Source organism: Dermacentor albipictus, chromosome 1 (genome assembly GCF_038994185.2).
Source record: "Dermacentor albipictus isolate Rhodes 1998 colony chromosome 1, USDA_Dalb.pri_finalv2, whole genome shotgun sequence".
NCBI classification, from domain to species: Eukaryota; Metazoa; Arthropoda; class Arachnida; order Ixodida; family Ixodidae; genus Dermacentor; species Dermacentor albipictus.
Window position 1 is genome coordinate 107699263 of NC_091821.1, and position 24733 is coordinate 107723995.

The 24733-nt window shown below is 47.3% G+C and overlaps 1 long non-coding RNA gene across 3 annotated transcripts in view; it reads left to right on the forward strand.

Moving 5' to 3' along the window:
• Positions 1-24733, forward strand: part of LOC139049187 (uncharacterized) — a 99006-nt gene that overhangs the window by 54787 nt on the left and 19486 nt on the right. For all 3 annotated transcript variants that reach the window (XR_011508158.1, XR_011508159.1, XR_011508157.1), the window contains exons 2-3: positions 9585-9700; positions 9884-10059. This is a non-coding gene — a long non-coding RNA (uncharacterized lncRNA). The remainder of the gene's footprint in view (positions 1-9584; positions 9701-9883; positions 10060-24733) is intronic.

Here is a 24733-nt window from a genome sequence, read left to right on the forward strand (position 1 = left end):
TTTCTGTAAATAAACCCATCTTCCTCGTTCTCGATGAGAAGCAGTTCTTCACTTCATCGACGTCCTCAGCGTAAATAAGTTGGACAACGGCATGGGCCAGCTACCTTCGAATTCATGTCGTACTCCAATCTTGGCAAAGGACCACGAGCGATGGGATTGAGCCCCCAATCCTGACACCGGTCACCTAATCTTGCTGCTTTTCCTTTGTCCCATTCTAGCTGATCCTTGAGATGGAAGCGAGGATGAGATGGAAGCGAGGATGAAAAGGCAGACGGCACTTGAGCCCTTAACCCATGAAACAGACACGCCGTGCAGAAAGCAACAACAACATAGCCAAGATTAACTAATGCTGTCGTTAGCTTTACCTGGACTAGCCATGCCTTCTTCTCGGGAGCACTTATCACCGTGCGTGCGATCGAAAGCATAGCGGGGTCGTGAGCGGTATGTCTCGAAACGATTCCTCGCGCACGTCAAAGTATATATAAACCATCGCCGCCCTGAAAGAAGGCAATAGAAGACGTATGGGGGCGGAGGGCTTTTAACTAGCTTATTACCTCTCCCGTTTTGCTCTCGTATCTGACGGAGCTGTTCCTTTCCATATTTTTATTTCTTCTTCTTTTATATTCATACAAGCCAAGGGCAGCATGTGCAAGGCCCGCGATACACAGCTGGAGGCGCACAACCACATGACGCGCATCTTTATCTTTCTATTCTCCAGTCATCCAGCTCTGCCGTTGATATTCGTATTCGTTCATCTTCGTAATGAGCCGCGTGATTGTGATCCTCCCCCCCCCCCTAAAAAAAGAAGGAAGAGAACGACAGAATAGAATGACCAAATATATGAATGAGTGAAACATAGGAAAGGGCGAACGCTTGCAGAAGCACTACAACTGACATACGCACTTTGAACAGATTGTACTTTATTTTGCCGATTACTCCGACAAAGCGCCAAAGTCAAATCGCATCTGGCATGTTCCTCGAACATTCCAGAAAAAGGATTGGTTATTGAGCTTCCTCCCCCGCAAAAAGTGATTTCGCACTGGCTATCTGAACTATAATAACCGCCCATATGGGCTATAAGCGCAGGACAATAAGATATGCGACTCAATTGGCTCAACCCCACGCTTTTCACTTCGTATAGGCGCATCAGAGTACAGAGACGTGGGGCCGAATTCGCAAAGGTTTTCTTTTGTTAATACTCTATCGTTCACTAATTTCCTTGGCTAATACAACGCTCGCCAGTACGTTTGGCCAGCGCCTGTTTTTATACGAACGACACTTGCGTACGAGCTGCTGCTTGAATACACGGTCTCTCTAAGTGAGAACCTCAGCTTCCAAGGTACTTTGAATGCCTAGCGCAAATGGCTAAAGATTGCCTTTAAGTTTAACTCATTGCTCGTATTACCGCCAATGGGTGGGCGGGTGCACTGACAACAGAGGCGCTGTCAAGGCTGCCAACAGCCAGAGCATCTTCAGGCGCAAGGCGCGAAAGGACGACGACAGAGAGACAGAATGACGCACGCAGTGTGTCGCCCGTGCTTGAGCAATGTTTCGTGCCTCATGCCCTGAAAGTGCAAAGCCTACTTGCGCGAGTTTCCATTTTAGTGTCACCGATCAGTCACCTGCTCTCAAAGGAGGCAGTTCGCTGCCACTTTTGGCCACTTCGACCTCCGCCGCATAAATCCGGCGTAGCGAAGAGGTCGCTAATTAAAAAGTAAATTAACGCAAGTTCGTTAATTGCGCACAACTGAGAAAATTACCTGCTATCTAAAGGCTGCCATTCCGGACATTCACACGGTGAAAATAACTTTATCATCATCTATATTGCTCTACCTTTAAAAATTTGCTGCAGCTAAAATAGAAAGAAAGAAAGCTGGTAGTCATACAGCAAGTATGCGCAAAAAAGAAAAAAAAAGAAAAGAGAAGAACAATTCGGCAGATACGCTTAAGACTGCTTACGTGCGGGAATGCGATAGCATTATTGTACCGTTGGTGAAGTGTTTATTGATGTTTCCCCGACATTCATTACAGTCTCTCACACACACACACACACACACACACACACACACACACACACACACACACACACACACACACACACACACACACACACACACACACACACACACACACACACACACACACACACACACACACACACACACACACACACACACACACACACACACACACACACACACACACACACACACACACACACACACACACACACACATGTATTGGCCACTTTATTTTCCTCTTTCCTCCCTTTCTTCCTATCTTCAATTTCTGTTTCTGTCTCCTCCTTTTTGAAGAGTAGGCAGCCGTTGTGCCCTTAGTTGCCAGCCTGCTCCTCGCTTTCCCTTTCCTGCCATGTATATATATATATATATATATATATATATATATATATATGTTTTCAAATATACTACTACTACTACTACTACTACTACTACTACTACTACTACTAATAATAATAATAATAATAATAATAATAATCCCCAAACAGGCTCATTTTATACGCTCGTCACGTGCACGGTGTCGAGAGTCCATCGGTGCTGACCCATGAAATCCGAAGAGCAAACTTGACGCGCGGAAGGCAGCGCGCTCATTTTCTGCGCTCAAGACGTGGCGCCGCCGTGGCGTCGGGGAAGCGTGCTTTTCTTTTCAAAGCCAAGGATTTACTCTGTTGAGAGAGGTCCCTTCCTGAGAAATTCGACGTCAGTATACGAGTATTTTTCGGCGTGTCTCTGCTCTTTGCGCCGTCGGCCATTCTTGGTACCAGAGAGAGAGAGAGAATGAAGAGGAAAGGCAGGGAGGTTAACCAGATATGAGTCTCCGGTTTGCTACCCTACACTGGGGATGGGGGCTAGGGGTTAGAAAGATGACAGAGAGGAAAACGCAAAAAAAAAACTTTCCGTACCAACTTTCCGTCATGCCGATGACGCCGACGGATTTTCTCGTAATGGGGGCAAATAATGCTTTCGTATTAAAACAGGGACAGACGGAGGGTATACAACACATGCACTCCGTCTGTCCCGGTTTTTTCGCGCTTCACTTGCAGTGTGTTGTACCAGCAAGGCCGAATTCCTACCCAGTAGTCATAATGCAATTGTAATGCTCCACGCTACTGCAGGTTGATCAGATAAGGTGCTTGTCGAATGCGTCGCTATAGATATGTGACGTTATTTATGGCCTCCAAGATCTAGGGCTTCGTTCTTGCTCAGAGTCCCCAAAATAACTTTAGTGCCATTCCTCGTCTTTTTCCGCCTCCTCCTCCTCTCTTGTACCTCCCATTGATGGCTGGATTTGCGTTACAGCAATCGCCATGTTGAGTGTGCACATGTACTTTGTACTCGCTCATTGGTGCGCAAGTCAGCCCGATGCAGTGGTTTGTATGTCTATCTAGGGACCATCTCTCAAAAAGCATTTGACAGTATAATGAGCTGAAATGGGTTCTATGCGTTCCGAGTGAAGCGACAATAGAGGACCAGTCTTATTTTGTAGCCAGTATGGTGAAGCTCAAGAGCGAAGAATTGAATGGGTGATGTGGCACTGTGTGCTCAAAACAATAATAAGGGGACCACTCTTTCAGCTGGAGCTTTCGGTAGCCCTGTTAGTGCTGTTGAATTGAATGGAATTTTTGAGTTTTACGTGCCGAAACCACAATTTGATTATGAGGCGTGCCGTAGTGGGGGATTTGAGATTAAGTTTGACCACCAAGGGATCTTTAACGTACCCCCAGTGCACGAGACATGGGCGTTTTTGCATTTCGCCCCCATCGAAATGGTGCAGCGGTGGCGTAGAGGTAGAACACCCGCCTCGCGTGCAAGAGGTCCGTGGTTCGAATCCCGGTGCCGGCAATTTTCCACCGGATAAAAAAAAAATCCGCGTGTTGATAAAATTGCATAAACAGGCCTGGAATGTGGCCTGATCCCGGTGACCAGAACCGGTAACGCACTCCCTCACCAGAGCAGGATTGGCCACCCTGGTGCAGTACTTGGCCACAACCTCCTATATGAACAACACAATCAAACCTCGGCCCTCAGTCCCCAGCAGCTGCGAAGCAACTGACCACGGCGGCGGTCAGACCTGCGACGCTGCAGAGGGTGCTAAGAATCACTGGCTCCGGACAGGCCGCCATTGGTATATGAACCTGGCAACGTTTAACGCTAGAACGTTATCTAGTGAGGCGAGTCTAGCAGTGCTATTGGAGGAATTAGAGGGCAGTAAATGGGATATAATAGGGCTCAGTGAAGTTAGGAGGCCAAAAGAAGCATATACAGTGCTAAAAAGCGGGCACGTCCTGTGCTACCGGGGCTTAGCAGAGAGAAGGGAACTAGGCGTCGGATTCCTGATTAATAAGAATATAGCTGGTAACATACAGGAATTCTATAGCATTAACGAGAGGGTGGCAGGTCTTGTTGTGAAACTTAATAAGAGGTACAAAATGAAGGTTGTACAGGTCTACGCCCCTACATCCAGTCATGATGACCAGGAAGTCGAAAGCTTCTATGAAGACGTGGAATCGGCGATGGGTAGAGTGAAAACTAAATACACTATACTAATGGGTGACTTTAATGCCAAGGTAGGCAAAAAGCAGGCTGGAGACAAGGCAGTGGAGGAATATGGCATAGGCACTAGGAATATCAGGGGGGAGTTATTAGTAGAGTTCGCGGAACAGAATAATATGAGGATAATGAATACCTTCTTCCGCAAGCGGGATAGCCGAAAGTGGACGTGGAGGGGCCCGAACGGCGAGACTAGAAATGAAATAGACTTCATACTCTGTGCTAACCCTGGCATCATACAAGATGTGGACGTGCTCGGCAAGGTGCGCTGCAGTGAGCACAGGATGGTAAGAACTCGAATTAGCCTAGACTTGAGAAGGGAACGGAAGAAACTGGTACATAAGAAGCCGATCAATGAGCTAGCGGTAAGAGGGAAAATAGAGGAATTCCAGATCAAGCTTGAGAACAGGTATTCGGCTTTAACTCAGGAAGAGGACCTTAGTGTTGAAGCAATGAACGACAATTTTGTGGACATCATTAAGGAGTGTGCAATGGAAGTCGGTGGTAACTCCGTTAGGCAGGATACTAGTAAACTATCGCAGGAGACGAAAGATCTGATCAAGAAACGCCAATGTATGAAAGCCTCTAACCCTACAGCTAGAATAGAACTGGCAGAACTTTCGAAGTTAATCAACAAGCGTAAGACAGCTGACATAAGGAAGTATAATATGGATAGAATTGAACATGCTCTCAGGAACGGAGGAAGCCTAAAAACAGTGAAGAAGAAACTAGGAATTGGCAAGAATCAGATGTATGCGTTAAGAGACAAAGCCGGCAATATCATTACTAATATGGATGAGATAGTGCAAGTGGCTGAGGAGTTCTATAGAGATTTATACAGTACCAGTGCCACCCACAACGATAATGGAAGAGTAAATAGTCTAGAGGAATTCGAAATCCCACAGGTAACGCCGGAAGAAGTAAAGAAAGCCTTGGGAGATATGCAAAGGGGGAAGGCAGCTGGGGAGGATCAGGTAACAGCAGATTTATTGAAAGATGGTGGGAAGATTGTTCTAGAGAAACTGGCCACCCTGTATACGCAATGCCTCATAACGTCGAGCGTACCGGAATCTTGGAAAAACGCTAACATAATCCTAATCCATAAGAAAGGGGACGGCAAAGACTTGAAAAATTATAGACCAATCAGCTTCCTGTCCGTTGCCTACAAACTATTTACTAAGGTAATCGCGAATAGAATCAGGAACACCTTAGACTTCTGTCAAGCAAAGGACCAGGCAGGATTCCGTAAAGGCTACTCAACAATAGATCATATTCACACTATTAATCAGGTGATAGAGAAATGTGCGGAATATAACCAACCCTTATATATAGCTTTCATTGATTACGAGAAAGCATTTGATTCTGTCGAAACCTCAGCAGTCATGGAGGCATTACGGAATCAGGGTGTAGACGAGCCATATGTAAAGATACTGAAAAATATCTATAGCGGCTCCACAGCCACCGTAGTCCTCCATAAAGAAAGCAACAAAATCCCAATAAAGAAAGGCGTCAGGCAGGGAGATACGATCTCTCCAATGCTATTCACAGCGTGTTTACAGGAGGTATTCAGAGACCTGGATTGGGAAAAAATGGGGATAAAAGTTAATGGAGAATACCTTAGTAACTTGCGATTCGCTGATGATATTGCCTTGCTTAGTAACTCAGGGGACCAACTGCAATGCATGCTCACTGACCTGGAGAGGCAAAGCAGAAGAGTGGGTCTAAAAATTAATCTGCAGAAAACTAAAGTAATGTTTAACAGTCTCGGAAGAGAACAGCACTTTACAATAGGCAGCGAGGCACTGGAAGTCGTAAGGGAATACATCTACTTAGGGCAGGTAGTGACTGCGGATCCGGCTCATGAGACAGAAATAATCAGAAGAATAAGAATGGGCTGGGGTGCGTTTGGCAGGCATTCTCAGATCATGAACAGCAGGTTGCCATTATCCCTCAAGAGAAAAGTGTATAATAGCTGCGTCTTACCAGTACTCACCTACGGGGCAGAAACCTGGAGGCTTACGAAAAGGGTTCTACTCAAACTGAGGACGACACAATGAGCTATGGAAAGAAGAATGATAGGTGTAACGTTAAGGGATAAGAAAAGAGCAGATTGGGTGAGGGAACAAACGCGAGTTAATGACATCTTAGTTGAAATCAAGAAAAAGAAATGGGCATGGGCAGGACATGTAATGAGGAGGGAAGATAACCGATGGTCATTAAGGGTTACGGACTGGATTCCAAGGGAAGGGAAGCGTAGCAGGGGACGGCAGAAAGTTAGGTGGGCGGATGAGATTAAGAAATTTGCAGGGACGGCATGGCCACAATTAGTACATGACCGGGGTTGTTGGAGAAATATGGGAGAGGCCTTTGCCCTGCAGTGGGCGTAACCAGGCTGATGATGATGATGAAATGCGGCCGCCGCGGCCGGAATTCGATCTCGGCCGAAAAAAAAAAAAGATTCCGCGATGTCGTGCTTAGCAGCGCAAACCCATAGTTGCTAAGCCACCGTGGCGGGTTGTTGGTGCTCTTCAATGGACTTTAGCGCTTCGGATGCACGTCGCTGACAATCTCAGAGTGCATATGTAATACTGGATTTCTGTGCTGGTTCACTTCATATAAATTGCATTCTATTTTCTGAGGTGGCTTATTTCCTTCAGTGCTGTTGTACTCAGCGACTCAACGAGTCTGGTAGTATCGCAATTTCGTTATGACCGTCAGGATGACGTCTTATTCTTTCATACTTGATTTGTTATTTGCCAATCATAATTTTTCTGATCTAGTACACAGTAAATGTTGACTGGTAGTCATTCAAAGGGGAGTAGTCATGTTCAAGTTGTCAAATAAATGGTGTTATTTTTGCCACCATTTGTTCCTTCTTGCTTCTTCATGATTATTCTCCCAATTCGAGCAGTAACCGTAATACTCATATCGGAGATTTGGCACGTATGGAATTTGTGTGATTGTACGGCGAATGGTGTATGTTTTTACGTAAGGTTATTCAAGCCATGGTTATTTTTGGCTGTGCATCTTCTGCACATATTTTCACTGCACCCCTTGCAGTGAAAAAACACACACATTAAAAATTAAATTTCTTGCCCACTGAAACGGTGTTTTGCTATATATACTGAGCTTCGTCTCCACCATGCTTGACCCTTAGCCCAGCATGAGGGCTACTATGAGTGATGGACGCCGCATTCTGCTTGCAGTCAGTGTTACATGACAATGCTTATTGTTTGCACAGTGTTTCTGATAGTGCGAATTAGATTGCAGAGTGGCGTTACTATGCGTCTTCAAATTCCTGCATTGTCTGTAACCTGTCAGATCTACGCGTGTAATGTCAGCTAAGACAGCTGCCCTGTCATTGTGGTACCAAGAGTGACAGGGCATATATACAGTTACTACTACTACATCGTCGAAGTGATTGTTTGAAATTTTCTTGCATCTGTTCACAACAAAGAAAGAAAAAAAGAAAAGAGAAAAATTACAGCATATACTCAGTTTGATATATTTCAGGTCATTCTAAATACAAGTTTGGTAATCAAATGTAATGATTCGTTCCCCACAGGCGGCTAACTACGTTACTTTTTTTAATTGTAGAAAGTACAGCTTGTAGATGTGTGTGCGTGCGTGTGCATGCGCGCGCGTGCGTGTCATACGCAGTCTGTACATGTGTTTTTCATATGTGCACATTTGTCTGAATTAAAAAAGTTGTGTTTTCAAGACAGCTGTATAGAGCTAATTTCTTGCCTTCGAGGGGATGTTAGAGCATTGAAGGAAATAATGGAATACTGAGAGGGGTCTGTGGATTAGTTAAAGATTAAGTTCGGCTGAAGTATATACGACACACGCATCAACGAGTATTGGAAAGCCCCGTTTTGTCTAACGAAATATGGAGAACAAATGATTCAACACAGCATACCTGTACTTCTAATTTTTTTTTATGAACGAGAGATCAATGTCACAACTGCCAGAAAAAAACACACTGCGCTCGATCTTTATGACGCATTCATGATACCATGTGCTCTACGTGGATGTGATTGTCTGAAAACTAATATGCATTTCATTACGGGCACTCGCTTCATGCATATTACCCTGCAATTCTCTGTATATTCTGTACTTCTTTCCTACAGAGAATATGTGAAACAGAGTCCATGCCTGAAATTTTGATATTGAAATGCTTGCTGTTTTGTTTTTAACGCTTCTTGTGCTCACATGAAGTTTGATATGTTAGGAGTATCACTGGTTTATCCTACTGTAGGCCTTGTCAAGTAAATTAACTTTCACTTTTTAGTTCGGACTTTACCCCATTCAATATGGAAATAAACTAAATTCAGTTCATGTCACTTCAATTCAAAGGTTTAAAACCTACTGTAGAAATTGAATATAAGTGCATTTTTCAAACTAAGGTCAGTTGAAGAAATAGGATACTGCGCAGTACACTTCATGCATGTCCTTCTGTATAGAAATTATTTTTTCTAATCCATATGCGAGAAAGAAAGATGATGGAATAACGGCAAAATGCCCCTGAGGCTTAATGTTGGCACTGTCAGTCATGAATTGGTGATTTTGGCTGTGGGTATGCGTCAGCAGTTTCTATTTAATGTTGAGTTCCTGGTTCTTTATTGTTTTGTCAAATGCCCTGCTCACTCGTTCTTAAAGTAGTACATAGGTAGGGAATTCTATTTAGTGTGTAAAATAATCCCAGTCGTGGCATAGTTGTGCCTGCATATTTTTGACCATGTGCACTAGTAAAGCGAGCATTTTATGCCAGCTTTCCAACATGGCTTAGAAAAGACAGGCCCGCTTTTGTGTGCAACAATAGTAGGTACAATTTTATTTGGCCTTGTGTCATGCTTTGAATGCTCCAGGGAATATGCAAGTGCAACGACAGTCGCTTATATCAATGCCCTGGTTTTGTGGCGAACTTGTCTTCACTGTCCACGATACACCCCTGAGAGACAAGAACTTGCCAGGGCTTTTCAAAAACTGGACAATCGGCCGCTTTCTGTGCAGGTGCTGCTGGAACACCGCCCCCATCGCCCGTCGGCCCAAAAAGCTGTGAAGGCACTTTTGTGCATCTTAAGGACGACGGGCTTGTGCGACCATTTGTGACTCTAATTGCAATTTCTGTAAGACCACACACGTCAGCGAACTCACTGCAATTTCCTTCTTTCCTTCCCTCCGCTCTCTCCCTGTTATCTTTGTTTTCCCCCTTTCCCGTTCCCCCGGTGTAGGGTAGCCAGCTGGACGTGATCCTGGTTAACCTCCCTACCTTCTTCTTATCTCTATCCATGTCTTTGTCCCCCTTATAGGTACATAGAAATCTTCAAAAGCAGCCTGCAGGAAATTCGCTCGGCAGTTGGCATGGGTGTGCCCAAGATGATGCGTCCAATGGGCACTGCCAGACCAGGGCCCTATGACAGAACTGAGAGCTTTGGTGGTGGTCCATCACGCTATGGCATGGGCCGCGGGGGGCGCAACTTCCGTGGTAAGTGTTGCTACTCTGCTGACGGCCTTTGCTTTGCTTTTTCAGTGGACTCCGTTGCGTGAGTTAGCCAATATTAACAAAACTCGTGTAATCAGCTTTGCCGACTTAGTTTTTCTCACATGAATTTTGCAACCTCAATTATTTTAATAGCTTTGTGGCACCGTTGCCATTTGCATAAAATCAATGTATGAGGATAACAGATATTTTAGGTACTGTACAATGCCTTGCATGATTTAGGGCGGGTGTGATGATGATTCGCTAGCGCACAGCCACAGATTGTGCCTTCATCTTTGCAAAAATGAAGTTCAGGCTGCTGCCTTCCCTCGCCTTTGTTGGCAAAACAGTTCCTCGGTTTTCGTGCAGTACGGCTGCTGCCAATAGGCCGGTATTACGAGCAGCTTCGCTACACTGCCAACGCGGCAGCCCCGCAAAGTGATTTGTAGTCGCCGTTGCCGCTGTTCTGCTTTTGGAGCCTTCGTATCGGCAGTGGAGCTGGACACGTGGCTCTTCTTATCGAGTAAAGCTACATTCATTCATGCTCGACGATGGTGGACTTTGCGTGCTGCGTACCAGGATACTTTAACATATCACGTGGCATAAAGACATTAGATTTTACGATTTTACAAAAAGAGAAAAAAACAATGGTGAGAATGAATCCGGAAAATCAGCAGGACCTGTAGGAAGTAGACAAGGCACTTTGTTGTGTCCTTTTTCTTCCTTAATTCAAAGTATATATGCACATAAAATTATTCTCTAATGTTGAAATATAGAGCGACCGTCAGTTTATAGAAAGAGAAAGGCGAAAAAACTTGTTGACTTCATGTATAAAAAGCTTGCAAGCACTTGATGCTCATTCGCACTTGGCCATCTCGCTGTGACGTGCTCTTTATAAGAATATTAAACTATGTAGCGCTTAACACCACCGAGGCTTTGCACTAAAACAGCGTTTCTAGGTACGCATTGTTTATAAAATAATTGAAAGCCTTGTTTGCCTGGATCCTACTCGAAAGGCAGCGAAACTGCACGTCTCCAGAGAAGCTCGCTTTGCCAATGGCGAGGTGCACTTAGGACATTGTTTTAATTTTTTTCTGTAAGCACCGGACAGAGAAAAAAAGGGGAGTGCTTCACTGAACGATGCAGATTTCAGGCATGCAATCTTTCTGCGAAATTTAAGTCGCAGGGCAACAATGTCACGGCATATCTTATTGCAACTTTTTACGAACGGTATAGCTTTATTAATAACAATCTCGTTGACAAATAGAAGTTCATACTAAAACTTTCTTTTTTATCTGACAGCCGCTGCCACGTCTCAGGAGATCTTGCGAAGAGAATCCAAGTCGATGACTGTGGCTAACGAAAGCGAGCCGCCGCCCATGCGATCGATCAAAGGACTATACTAGCGACACGGCAGTGCGTAACCGATAGCTTGCTAATCGGCCGGTGATATCGCTCTAATGGACACACAAGAGACGCTGAGGCGAACAAAACGTTAAAGATAATTATCTGTCACAGTAGCTTCGCAGCGCGCGCTTCATATACCGCTTAAGAGAAAATTGTGCACATCGCTGGTGCGGGTCCCCTAAAAAGCAGTGACAAAGTGAGCAATGTCTTAAACAGAGAGGCAAGGTGCGGTTAAACGGACGGGCTCCGAGCTAGGCCTTCTCACGCGCACACTGTAAAGTAATTTACACCCTTAAAAGTAAAAAAAAAATTGGGTGTCAATGTGTCTATGTGGTGTTAGTTACTGAGACATTTACATCCTTTTTCACGTTTAGGGTTGTAAATTATTTTATAGTGAAGTTAGCGCACACTTCGCACGCTACGAGGATGCGGTGCAGTTGGTGGCAATGGTATCTTTTCGCAAGACAAGCATGTACGCGGTGGTACCGTTCCACACGACGGGCTTCTATATCGGCGCTCGCATCCTTCAGGGAGCCATGCAGTGCTGTCAAGTGACTTCCACAGCTCGCACTCGTGGTGCCTTTGATAGACTCTCACTATGGCCTACTGTTGAAATGGCATGCTTGCATAGCGGCAGCGTAAAGCGCATAAAACTTGTGCTGCTGTTGCGCAGGCTAAGCCGTAGCGTAATGAGGCGGTCTTCCCGCATACTGCCCACGATGATACGCAACACTCTTACCTTCGCGGTTAGCGTGACTTAGATTACCTGCGGCGGTGAGGTCAAGCTACGTGGAACAACCGAGACCACTTGGTTACACCTGTCATTAATTTGCCCAGAGCGTTTACTGGTGCCCTCTAAGTGAGTCCCGTAAGCACTCGAGATGTTTAAGAAATCGCAAATCGCGCACCTTATACACCTTTGACCGCGTACCTCTCCCCTTCCGCAAACGACCCACACAGTGTATCTCTGTGGCAGCAGGCTTACCCGGTTTGCGGATATGCGGTTTGCGGTTTGCGGAAGGAAAGAATGCGACGACGAAAGACGACCTGAAGACGTCACATACCAGCCACAGGTCAACGCGACGCAGTCGTGATCCGACGCCAAGACCGAACTGTAATGCAAGACAAAGAGCCACCGACCTCGACGTGCTTCTCAACGGCCACGCAGTCACCGCCTTAGTCGACACAGGGGCTGATTACTCCGTCATGAGTGGACACATCGCCGCCCAGTTGAAGAAAGTTAAGACTACGTGGCAAGGCCCTCAAATTCGTACCGCCGGAGGACACCTCATAACGCCGACTGGAATGTGCACGGCAAGAATTACCATTCACGACCGGACTTACCCTGTCACCTTCGTTATCCTCCAACAGTGTTCACGAGACGTCATTCTCGGCATGGACTTCCTCAACCAACACGGCGCAGTCATCGACCTGAAGTCGAAGTCAATAACTCTGTCGGAAGACCATGCGATACCGACGGAGAACCCTCGTAGTCACCACGCCTTGAGTGTGCTCGAAGATCAAGTGAGCATCCCGCCTCGCTCCAGCGTTGTTATTAACGCGATAGCGTTAAGGAGCTCGTGTCGCAGAAAAGCCGGTGTCGTCGGCGTCGGGTGTCGGCGTCGGCGGCGTTGACCGTGAGCGATAAATCACGGCAGGCGCTTCATAAATAAAAAGCAACTTCCAAGATTGGCCCGGCGGGAATCGAACCCAGGTCTCCGGAGTGCGAGACGGAGACGCTACCACTCAGCCACGAGTTAGATGCTTTCAAGCGGTGCAAACGCGCCTCTAGTGAATGCGGTGTTGCCTTCGAAACGAGCCGTGGAAAGTTCTACTGCGGTGTATATCGGTAATTATGAACATGTAACGTACAGAAGTCACAATTACACGAGTTGCGAAGTGCGTTTCCGCTGCATTTCTTCTGCGCTTTCCGCACACGCAGAGCCATCTTGCGGCAAACACAGAAGACCCCCTCCTCTCAATGTACGGCGCTGCCCCGACAGGAGGCGCGCCGCGCGCGCATTGGGACCGCTGCCAGGCGCGTCGCGGGACTCCCTCTCCTCTGACGACGCTTCGCCGTGCTCCCGGTTTAGATTACTATCTATCTCTCTGCCCGTGCCGATCACGACGTTTGGCTGGCGTAGATCGTTTCCCCTCCGAGATACCGAGTTCTTTGGTTCGTTTCGTTCGCTCAGGCGCACGTTTCGTTTTTCCGTCGGCACCGAAACACCCGCTGACGTAGAAGGTGTCATCGAAGGCGACCAACGTCTACTGCTAGACCGTGAAATTTGCGTCGCAAGAGGGATCGCTCGACTGCACGGAGGAAACACGAAAGTGTTGCTGACAAACTTCAGCCAGGAGTTCAAGCACATCAACAAGGGTACGACGATCGCATACATCGAGGAAATTCTGGAAAACAGCAATGCGTTTGTCCTCTCGGATTCCGCCGCATCTACCCCGACGACCATGGTTGCCGAACCAGACTACGACATTAATCCAAGTCTCCCCGTGATTAAGCAACAGCAGCTCAGAAGTCTGCTCCGGCGATACAAAAGCTGCTTTTCGACGTCATCGAGGCTTCGACAAACACCAGTCGCCAAGCATCGCATAATCACCGAGGAGTACGCTCGACCACTTCGCCAGAGCCCTTACCGAGTTTCGCCGCGAGAACGTGAAGCTATAAGAGAACAAGTCGACGAAATGCTGCGCGACGACATCATCCAGCCGTCGAAAAGCCCGTGGGCATCCCCTGTTGTCCTGGTGAAGAAAAAGGACGGAACCCTTCGTTTCTGCGTCGATTATCGTCGTCTGAACAAGATCACGAAGAAAGACGTATACCCTCTCCCACGTATAGACGACGCATTGGATCGGCTCTGCAACGCTAAATACTTCTCGTCGATGGACCTCAAGTCTGGCTATTGGCAAATAGAAGTCGACGAAAGAGATCGTGAAAAGACCGCCTTCATCACCCCAGACGGCCTCTACGAGTTCAAGGTTATGCCATTCGGACTGTGCTCGGCGCCTGCAACGTTCCAGCGCGTGATGGACACGGTTTTAGCAGGATTGAAGTGGCAGACCTGTCTCGTTTACTTGGATGACGTCGTTGTATTCGCCGAAAGTTTTGACGATCACCTTAGGCGGCTTGCCACAGTACTAGAGGCCATCAAGTCATCAGGGCTCACTCTGAAGCCAGAAAAGTGCCGCTTCGCTTACGATGAGCTTCTATTCCTAGGCCACGTCATCAGCAAATCCGGAGTACGCCCCGACCCGCAGAAAACAGCTGCCATCGCAAAGTTCCCGCAGCCCACCGACAAGAAGGCAGTGCGTAGATTTCTTGGCATGTGTGCCTACTACAGGCGATTTGTCAAGGACTTTTCACGCATCGCTGAGCCGCTGACACAGCTAACTAAATGTGACGTCGAGTTCAAGTGGGAAACGCCACAGGCCGACGCATTTCAAGAACTCAAACGACGCATGCAGTCGCCGCCCGTACTTGCGCACTTCGACGAGCACGCCGATACCGAAATACACACTGACGCCAGTAGCCTAGGCCTCGGTGCCGTCCTAGTCCAGAGAAAAGATGGACATGAACACGTGATAGCTTACGCTAGCCGATCATTGTCAAAAGCAGAAGGGAATTATTCTACAACCGAAAAGGAATGCCTCGCCATCGTTTGGGCCACAGCGAAATTTCGCCCTTACCTATATGGCAGGCCATTCAAGGTGGTCAGCGATCATCACGCGTTGTGTTGGCTAGCTAACCTAAAAGACCCTTCAGGACGGCTGGCACGGTGAAGCCTCAGGCTACAAGAATACGACATCACTGTAACTTACAAGTCCGGACGAAAACACTCAGATGCCGATTGCCGCGCCCCCGTTGACCCGCCGCCGCAAGATGACGAGGATGACGACGCCTTCCTTGGAATAATAAGCGTGGAAGACTTCGCCGAACAGCAACGAGGAGACTCGGAGCTTAAAGCCCTAGTCGAGTATTTGGAAGGGCACACCGACGTTGTACCAAGGGCATTTAAGCGTGGATTATCTTCGTTCACGCTTCAAAACAACCTGCTCGTGAAGAAGAACTTCTCGCCAGTCCGCGCCAGCTACCTTCTTGTTGTACCGTCAGCGCTGCGTCCAGAAATACTGCACGCCCTACACGACGATCCAACCGCTGGGCACCTCGGATTCTCCCGGACGCTGTCGAGAATACAGGAAAAGTATTACTGGCCGCGCCTAACCGCCGATGTCGCCCGTTACGTCAAGACATGCCGCGACTGTCAGCGACGCAAGACACCGCCGACAAGACCAGCGGGATTACTACAGCCGATCCAGCCTCCTTACCGACCTTTTCAGCAGATCGGGATGGACTTGTTGGGACCGTTTCCGACATCAGCTTCCGGAAATAAGTGGATTGTCGTGGCGACGGACTATCTAACCCGCTTCGCTGAAACTAAAGCTCTACCGAAAGGCAGCGCAGCCGAAGTGGCTAAATTTTTCGTCGAGAACATCCTGTTGCGACATGGTGCTCCAGAAGTCCTCATCACCGACAGAGGAACGGCTTTTACAGCAGCTGGAAAAGCAGCAGGAATGGCTTGGGCCGCTGCAGAATGGCTGCAGCGGCCCAAGCCATTCTGCAGTACAGCCAGACAAGCCACAGGAGGACAACTGCCTACCATCCGCAGACGAATGGTCTCACGGAGCGCCTAAACAAGACCCTCGCCGACATGCTAGCAATGTACGTCGACGTTGAACACAAGACGTGGGACGCCGTCCTGCCGTACGTAACCTTTGCGTACAACACGGCGGTGCAGGAAACAACACAGATCACGCCGTTTAAGCTGGTTTACGGCAGGAACCCGACGACGACGCTTGACGCCATGCTGCCGCACGTAACTGACGAAGAGAGTGTTGACGTCGCTAGCTATAATATAATAATATTTGGGGTTTTACGTGCCAAAACCACTTTCTGATTATGAGGCACGCCGTAGTGGAGGACTCCGGAAATTTTGACCACCTGGGGTTCTTTAACGTGCACCTAAATCTAAGCACACGGGTGTTTTCGCATTTCGCCCCCATCGAAATGCGGCCGCCGTGGCCGGGATTCGATCCCGCGACCTCGTGCTCAGCAGCCCAACACCATAGCCACTGAGCAACCACGGCGGGTACGTCGCTAGCTATCTCCAGCGCGCCGAAGAAGCCCGACAACTCGCCCGCCTACGGATCAAAAACCAGCACCGTACGGACAGCCGACACTACAACCTCCGACGACGCTTCGTCGAGTACCAGCCCGGCGACCGTGTTTGGGTATGGACCCCTATACGCCGACGAGGACTGAGCGAGAAGCTATTGCGCCGCTATTTCGGACCTTACAAGGTCATTCGACGTATTGGCGCACTGGACTATGAGGTCGTGCCAGACGGCATCTCGCATTCACAGCGGCGCCGCGCACGACCTGAAGTGGTCCACGTGGTGCGTCTTAAACCGTTTTACGGACGCTAACGAACTCCCCTTATTTTGTTGTTTTATTTGCTACGAGTGCTTATTTATTACTTTCGTTTGTTTGCAGCAACGGGTCGATGCTTTTTAAGAGGGGGGTAATGACACGTGTACTTATCTTTATCGGACGAGCACGTTTAGCCGCCTAACAAATGTTATCGCAGAGCGCGGGACGCGCTTGCGTGTATCCGACGTTTCTGGAAAGTTATCGACGCTTCTATCCGCGTGTCTGTTGTCGCCGAACCTTGTGTTATCAGATTTCATCGCGTGACACGAATGGTGTAGAACTTTGTGGAAGACACGCGGGTCCCATCAGTTAATCTGGAACATTCGACGACTGATCTATAAAAGCCGACGCGCTTGACCCGCTGATCAGATTTTCGACGATCGCCGAGCGTGTTCGCCGCTATTGTTGTGCTATAAGTGTAGCCTGTTTTGTGGGCACAGGTTCGCCCAATAAAAGTTAGTTTTCTCGTTCACAGTACTGCTACTGTGTTATTCACCGTCACGACCACGTGACAATATACACATATACACAGGTAACAGGAAAGGGAAAGCGAGGAGCAGGCTGGCAACTGCCACCGGAAGGGGCACAACGCTTGCCTACTCTTCTGAAGGGAGGCGACAGCAACACAGAAATGGAAGATAGGAAGGAGGGGAGGAAAAAGGAAAAAGGAAAGGAGAGCAACAGGACAAATCTAAAGACCAAAGTAGAAAACTGCAACAGGATAAATCTAAAGACTAAAGTACAACTCTGCAGCCGGAATTAAAGTGACGCCGCGTCGAACAGCCTCCACAATTATCAACCACGTCCATGGCTATAGTTCGCTATGCGGCTGATTGTGTTCTCCACGATGAGACGCCAAGTAAAGCTGCACGTAATCACCGTTTCACGTAATCACCTGCACGTAATCACCGGTTCACAATATACACTACAAGGTGTTTGAACCTCCCATCTTCGAAGGAAGAAGCGTTAGGGTACAACACTGATCACACACAGTAGGGCCGGTCACTGAAGGTCACGCTACAACAGAATGTCGAATGTTCATGCTACAAACGTGAACCTAAGTTAGTTAGGTCTATAAAGGTTAGTAGGGCGCGATGGGCCTGATCACGTTTAGATGCACAGCCACTGGGGTATAAACATTCCTCGAGTGTTGCACACCGCAGGCCAAGGAGATGATAGTTTCTCACTAGTGAAATGCGCTGCGCACTAAAAGCGGGACACTCAAGTATAAGGTTCCTGTAATGTATGGTAGCAAACCGCACGCCATCTTGGTTAACGTCTCTGTTTTAGCTCGGGATCGAGTTCCCTTTAAATGCATCAGTACAGAGAAATCGTCTTTCTCGGCAACCACTTGCATCAAGTTTCATGAGGTTCGTCGCATTTACAATAGAGTTTTAAAATCTACTGATTTGCATGTAAATTTATCGTTAATTTCGTCATTTTTAAAAACAAGAATTGTTCAAAATGGTAAAATCTAAAAAAAAATCTCAAGTACATAGTTTTCAGCTCTGTAACTCAGTAATAAATAAGAATATCACAATTCTATAGATTTCACTCAATAACACATCTAGGGCGAACAAGAGAGACAGAGAGAATGAAGAGGAAAGGCAGGGAGGTTAACCAGATATGAGTCTCTGGTTTGCTACCCTGCACTGGGGATGGGGGATAGGGGTTAGAAAGATGACAGAAAGGAAAACGCTAAAAAAAAGAAAAAAAAAACACGCACACATGGAGGCGCACACACAAAAGGCGTTCCAGTTAAAGTCGTTCACACCAGCCGGTAGATCGTAAAAAGCGCACGGCCTTCTTCTGTGACGGTAGATCCTTTCGATGTTGTAGAATTCTTTTTTCGGATAGCGGTTGGTCGTCCAGTTGGTCAAGTTCGTGGCGAAGGCATGCCCTCTGTGTACTGTACTGCGGGCAAGCACACAAAATATGGCCAATTGATTCTTCACGGCCGCAGTGGTCACAGGTTGGGCTGTCGGTCATCCCTATGCGGAATGCATAGGCTTTAGTAAAGGCTACGCCCAACCAAAGTCGATATAAAAGCGTGGCGTCTCTACGGCGAAGCTGTGATGGCGCTCGAAGACTTAGTGTGGGAACAAGTTAGTTCGAACAAAATTGCTGTATTATATATGGCACTGATATATAAAACTGGATTGTGAGTAGAAGTTTTGCAAAATCCTCGTAGACGTTTGTTTTTCATGTATTTTACAAGTGGCATCGGAGCTCGCTCCTAGCTAAAGCCTCCTTCTTCCTTTACATCGCTCGTCTTCGCCTGAGGTTTCCACGTATGCGGTGCGATTCGGCGGAACTGTGTCACGTTGCGCTCGGCTGTAGAATTTGGTCAGTTGTGCGAATCCGGCTTAACGAGCACAAATTCTGTTCCTCAGATCCTCTGGGCGGACGACGATGAAGGCACGACACAGCGAAATGCAAAGGAAGTCTTATTTTGTTGTGGCGCAAGCTGAACAGGGACAACAGAAAGGCATATGTGACACACACAGCGCTAACTTCTTGTTCATATTAACCGAAATTTTACACGTGCTGTATGGCGTTTCGAGGGTGTATATATAGCGACGAGAACGGGAAATAAAAAGTTCGGGCTGTGTGTGTCAGATATGCCTTTCTGTTGTCCCTGTTCAGCTTGTGCCACAAAAAAATAAGATATGCCGTACCAACAATCCTCTATAGCTGTCCTCATCGGCAAAGGAAGCGGCGGCACGGAACGTTCGCTTGCGGTGGGTGGCTTGCGTGACGTCATGCTCCCTTCTAGTCTCTCTGACTCCACACCTCTTTAGTTTGTTAGCGAATGTTTACGGCAATATACACTTCCTGTAAAACTTCGTACTATATTTTTAATGCCTTGCTGTCGCTGTTAGCCTTGCCTGCGGCAGCACATTAATGGCTAGATATCATGGATGGATGGCTAGATATCATGGATGGATGGATGGATGAATGGATGGATGGATGGATGGATGGATGGATGGATGGATGTTATGAGCGTCCCCTTTGGAACGGGGCGGTGGATTGCGCCACCAAGCTCTTGCTATTACACTGCCTAATGTCCTACCTAGGTTAAACAATAAACAAAGAAGAAAAAACACTATGAACTACTACACCCAAATTTTCTGATCTCCTAGTGCGAAGTGCTTTTGTACGTCTCCGTCTTTTGTCGTTTCCCCACTTTTCTTCCACCAATCCTCCAATCGCCTCTTACTAATGCCTATTGCGGACATGTTTGCTTTACCACTGCTCCCGGTGAACCCAAGGGCTTCAAGGAGGCCAGTGGTGCCTAAATCGACCGCTGGGTAGACGTCTTCACATTCTAATAAAACATGCTCCATAGTTTCCCTAGCTTTACCGCAGCAAGCACATGCTTCTTCTTCCTTCTTATATCTCGCTTTATAGGTGCTTGTTCTAAGGCATCCCGATCTCGCTTCGAAAAGTAATGAGCTTCCCTTTGAGTTGTCATAAATTGTTTCTTTCCTTATTTTTTTCCCCTCTTAAGTAGTTACTCATGGCAGGTTTCTTTTCAATTGCTGCCACCCATGAGATTATTTCTGCCTCTCTGACTTTCCGCTTGACCTGCTTTATTGCTGTGTTGCCCACCCTACAGGCCGCACACTTGCTGGTAAGCTTCCTAGTTCTTTCCCTCCACTGTGAATCAATGTTTTCCCTGTACAGATACATGGAACGCTCTCCCAGCCCATTTACTTTCTTCCACATTCCTCAGATGTTCTTCATACTCAATTTTACTGCGAGCTTCCCTCACTTCAAAACCTGTCCAGCCCATATCACCCTGCAGAGCTTCATTTGTAGCCTTCCCGTGAGTGCCCAATGCGAGGCGAGCCACTGACCTTTGGTTCCCGTCGAGTCCAGATTGTACCCCTGATTTCAAGCAAACAACCGCATTTCCAAAAGTAAGTCTTCGAACCATTACACCTTTCCACATACCTCGGAGGAACTCGTACCTATTGTATCCCCATAGCGCTCTGTGCTTCATTATGGCTGAATTTCTCTTCCCCTTCACTGTTATTGTTTTTTCCTGTGTTTCCAAATATCTATTGCCTTCGTTTATCTATATACCAAGGTATTTATGTTCTGTTACCCGAGGTATTTCCAGGCCCTGTATCTCCACTGTCTGTTCACTGTTTTCATTGAATACCATAACACCTGATTTTCTAACACTAAGTTTCAAACCTAAATTGTTGCCTTCCTGTCCACAGTGATCACCTAGCAGTATCAAACGCCGAACGTGATGACCAACTTGTGCTTGAAATTGAAAAGAACTAAAAATCTGCAAACAGCACAAAAACTGAAGACAAATACCAGTAATACTAAATAGGTGATAAAAGTCGGTAGTTGTCGAAACATGCACTTAACATCGCCGTCGCTAAGGAACTGCCGTGTAGCACTGATGCATCACTCGACGGCCCGAATACGTTCCCTCCACTGTTAAAAACCCAACGCTACTGGGAGTGCCAGCGGGACCGGAGCCCTCTTCTCTGTAAAAGACGAAGACGCCCTTTAAGGCGATTAGGTTGAGGAAGTGAATTCTTTGTGTCTGGTGCCCGTGTGAGCTGCACTCGAACTTGTTCGGCGTTGTCCCGGAAGCGGCCGCAGACGCAACAAGGCAGAGGTGCGCGACTTGAGCCTTGGGGTCGAAGCTGTGGCCGTGCACTTATGTAGCGATTCTTCTCATTTTCCGTCCCTATTATTGCGAAAGCATTATACGAGGGGCGTTCGTAAAGTTCGTATTATCAGTGCCATATATTAATGAGAGGTGTAACCAAGTGGTCTCGGTTGTTCCACGTGGCTTGACTTAATTCGCCGCTGCAGGTCTCCGAAAAAGTCACGCTAACCGTGAAGATCGGAGCGTTGCATCATCGCAGGCAGTGCGAGTGTAAACCGCCTCCTTACACTATACGACTTAGCTTGCGCAACTGCAGCGCAAGTTTTATGCCCTTTACGCTGCCGTTATGCAAGCGTGGCGTTGCAACGGAAGCCCGTCGTGAGAGTCCCATCAAAGGCACCACGAGTGCGAGCCGTTGAAGTCACTTGGCACCACTGCGTGACTCCCTGAGGGATGCGTCCTCGGATGTATGCAGGGTGATCATTTCTGACTTTTATGGGATTTTTAAGAATAGCCTGTTGTAGATAACATAATTCTAGTTCTTGAGCTGGATTATTCAGCAAAGCAGACACAACTTGCACGATAAATCAAAACACATATTCAATTAATTTACGAGAATCCGCTATTTATATTTTGAATGAATTAATCTGCAGCACATACTGCCATTTACGAACTGTAGCCAGTGAGTTTAAAAGGCGTATCCACTTGGAATGAATTTCCAGAATGACGCCAGCTTGAAGATATGCGTCATCAAACTTGCCGTAAAAATGCACTGTTGTTCGACTTAATTTTTGCACAAAACGCTATTTCACGCATTGAAGCACAAAAGTAACTGGACCGCCCCCGTATTTCGTTCCACACTTTGGGAAATAGCACCTCGAAACTGGTGTCATCCGGGAAATTAATTTCAAGTGGATACGTCTCCCAAGATCACCGGCTCCGAATTAGTAGATCGCAATATGTGCCGCAAAGGAATTAATTAGGGAGGAAATTAGTGATTTCTTTGTTAATTAGTTAGATATGTGTTTCGATTTTTTGTGCTAGTAATGTACGTCGATTCGTATAATCCAGTTCCGGGACGAGAATTATGCTATCTGCCATAGGCGGGTCTTAGAAATTCCATAAAACATTTTAAAAAAACTATCCTCCTGTAAAAGCCCGCGATGTGGAACGGTACCGCCGCATAGATGCCTGTCCTGCGACGAGGTACCATTGCCAGCAGCGGGGCCGCGTCAAAAAAAGTCGCCAGAGTCGTTCTCGCAAAGCTGCAACATTTTTGCGGCTGCTTCTTTCCGCAAGTCCTTTTGCATTATAGGCGTCATCAAACGCGGAACCCAGCCCGTGGCTACTTTCGTGATGCGTAGGTTGTCGTGAAGTTTGTTGCGCACAGAGCCTTCACTCACGTTAAGGTATATTTTGTAAGTATACACCTAGCCGACGTGTCCATTTCGCGTCAGAAGGAGACAGGCGCTCCTAGCCAATCAGCACTTTAGCAGCAGACGAAAGGGACATGTCGACTAGGTGGGCACTTACAGAATACACCCCCCCCCCCCCCCCCCCCCCTATTTCGACTATTTCTTCAACGGTTATCCGCCGGTCAGCGATCACTAGTACCTCCACTTGCGCAGCAATCCTGTGGCTCACCATCGAGCGACGGGCGGGCGACGGGCGGCCAATTCGTTCTTCGTCGTCCAGGCTTGTTTGGCCGCACTGAAATCGTCTGCGCCATTTGGCAACAGTGTCATAATCTGGGGCATTGTCACTGAACACCGCCACCAGCTCGGCGTGAAACTTCTTGGCAACTTAATTGTGCCTTCAAATACAGAGAGCGGATCACTGATCGTGCTTAAGCTTTCCCTATGGGTGGTGCCATGTTTGTTTTGGTTCCCCGCCGGTGTTGCGCGGTACTATATAGAATACACGTTTTAGGCCGGTGCCACACGTACACTTCCGATCGCGATCGGGGCTGATTGGGATCGAGCTTGTTCCGGATCGAGTGTTGCTACACGGTCATTTGCGATCGCGATCTTGCGGGATCCGGATCCGGACAATCGCGATCCGTGAATCGTCGCGATCAGGCCTCCTGGTTGCAATCGCAGGCTGACAGTCTGCGCCCTCTAGCGCAGTATTCTGAAAACGGTAATAACAAAAAGTGAGGATAGCTCAATAAAAAATGTTTAAAAACCTTTTTTATCAGCAGTATAGCAAGCTGTGAAATTGAAATATTATGCAAATTTAATAATGTTTTGCAAATCTGAATTTGTATCCAAGGCACTATGCAGTTCTGAGAGTTGCCGATGATCAGCAGACGATAATAACTCGATCCGGATTGTTGGAACGTGTAACAGCGACCATTGTTGATCGCAATCTAGAAATCCGATCCAGATCGTCCCCGATCGCGATCATAAATGTACGTGTCACACCTGCATTATATAGCGCTAAAACTAGACAGACGCACACTCATTTTGATACCTATCATGTTAGCTTTTTATCCATGGCCATGATAATACGAACTTTATGAATGCTCCTCGTACAAACAACATCCAAAAGTTTTTACGCGTACTGCGAGTGAACTGCAGAATAAGCGTTATTTTTTCAGGCATGTAAAGCTTCACATGGCTGCATCTCTTCCCCCTCGTAAAGAAAAAAGAAGAAAGAAAGAAAGAAAAAGAGTGGTGGAGGGGGAGGGACTTTGAGTTTTGTAGAGTGGGACACCGTGAGTGCGTCGTTTAGTGTCGTGCGATGCATTACAATGGGCCGTGTGGCGACATTTCTCATTTAGTTTGGCCTTATGTAATCGTACAGCTATTTCCGCCATACATTCCGTGGAGCGTTCGTCTGCCAGCGGTGAGAACCGTACGATATGCATACCGGTATATTACAACAGCGCGGAGACTGCCGAATCAGTCGTAGGGTTGCAAGTGCGACTCGAATGTTTTCAGCGCTGGGGTCGTGCTGTTAGCAGAACGTAGGCTTGTCTTACTCAGCAAGAACAACGTGACGGCTCACTGGTAACATAGCGCGTTTTTCGGCACTTGACCGTGAGCCGCCCACACCAGTACAACACGTGCAACGTTTCTTCGCCGGTTTGTGAAATCGACAGCGCAGAAAGTGTCCGCCATGAAGCCCGTCGC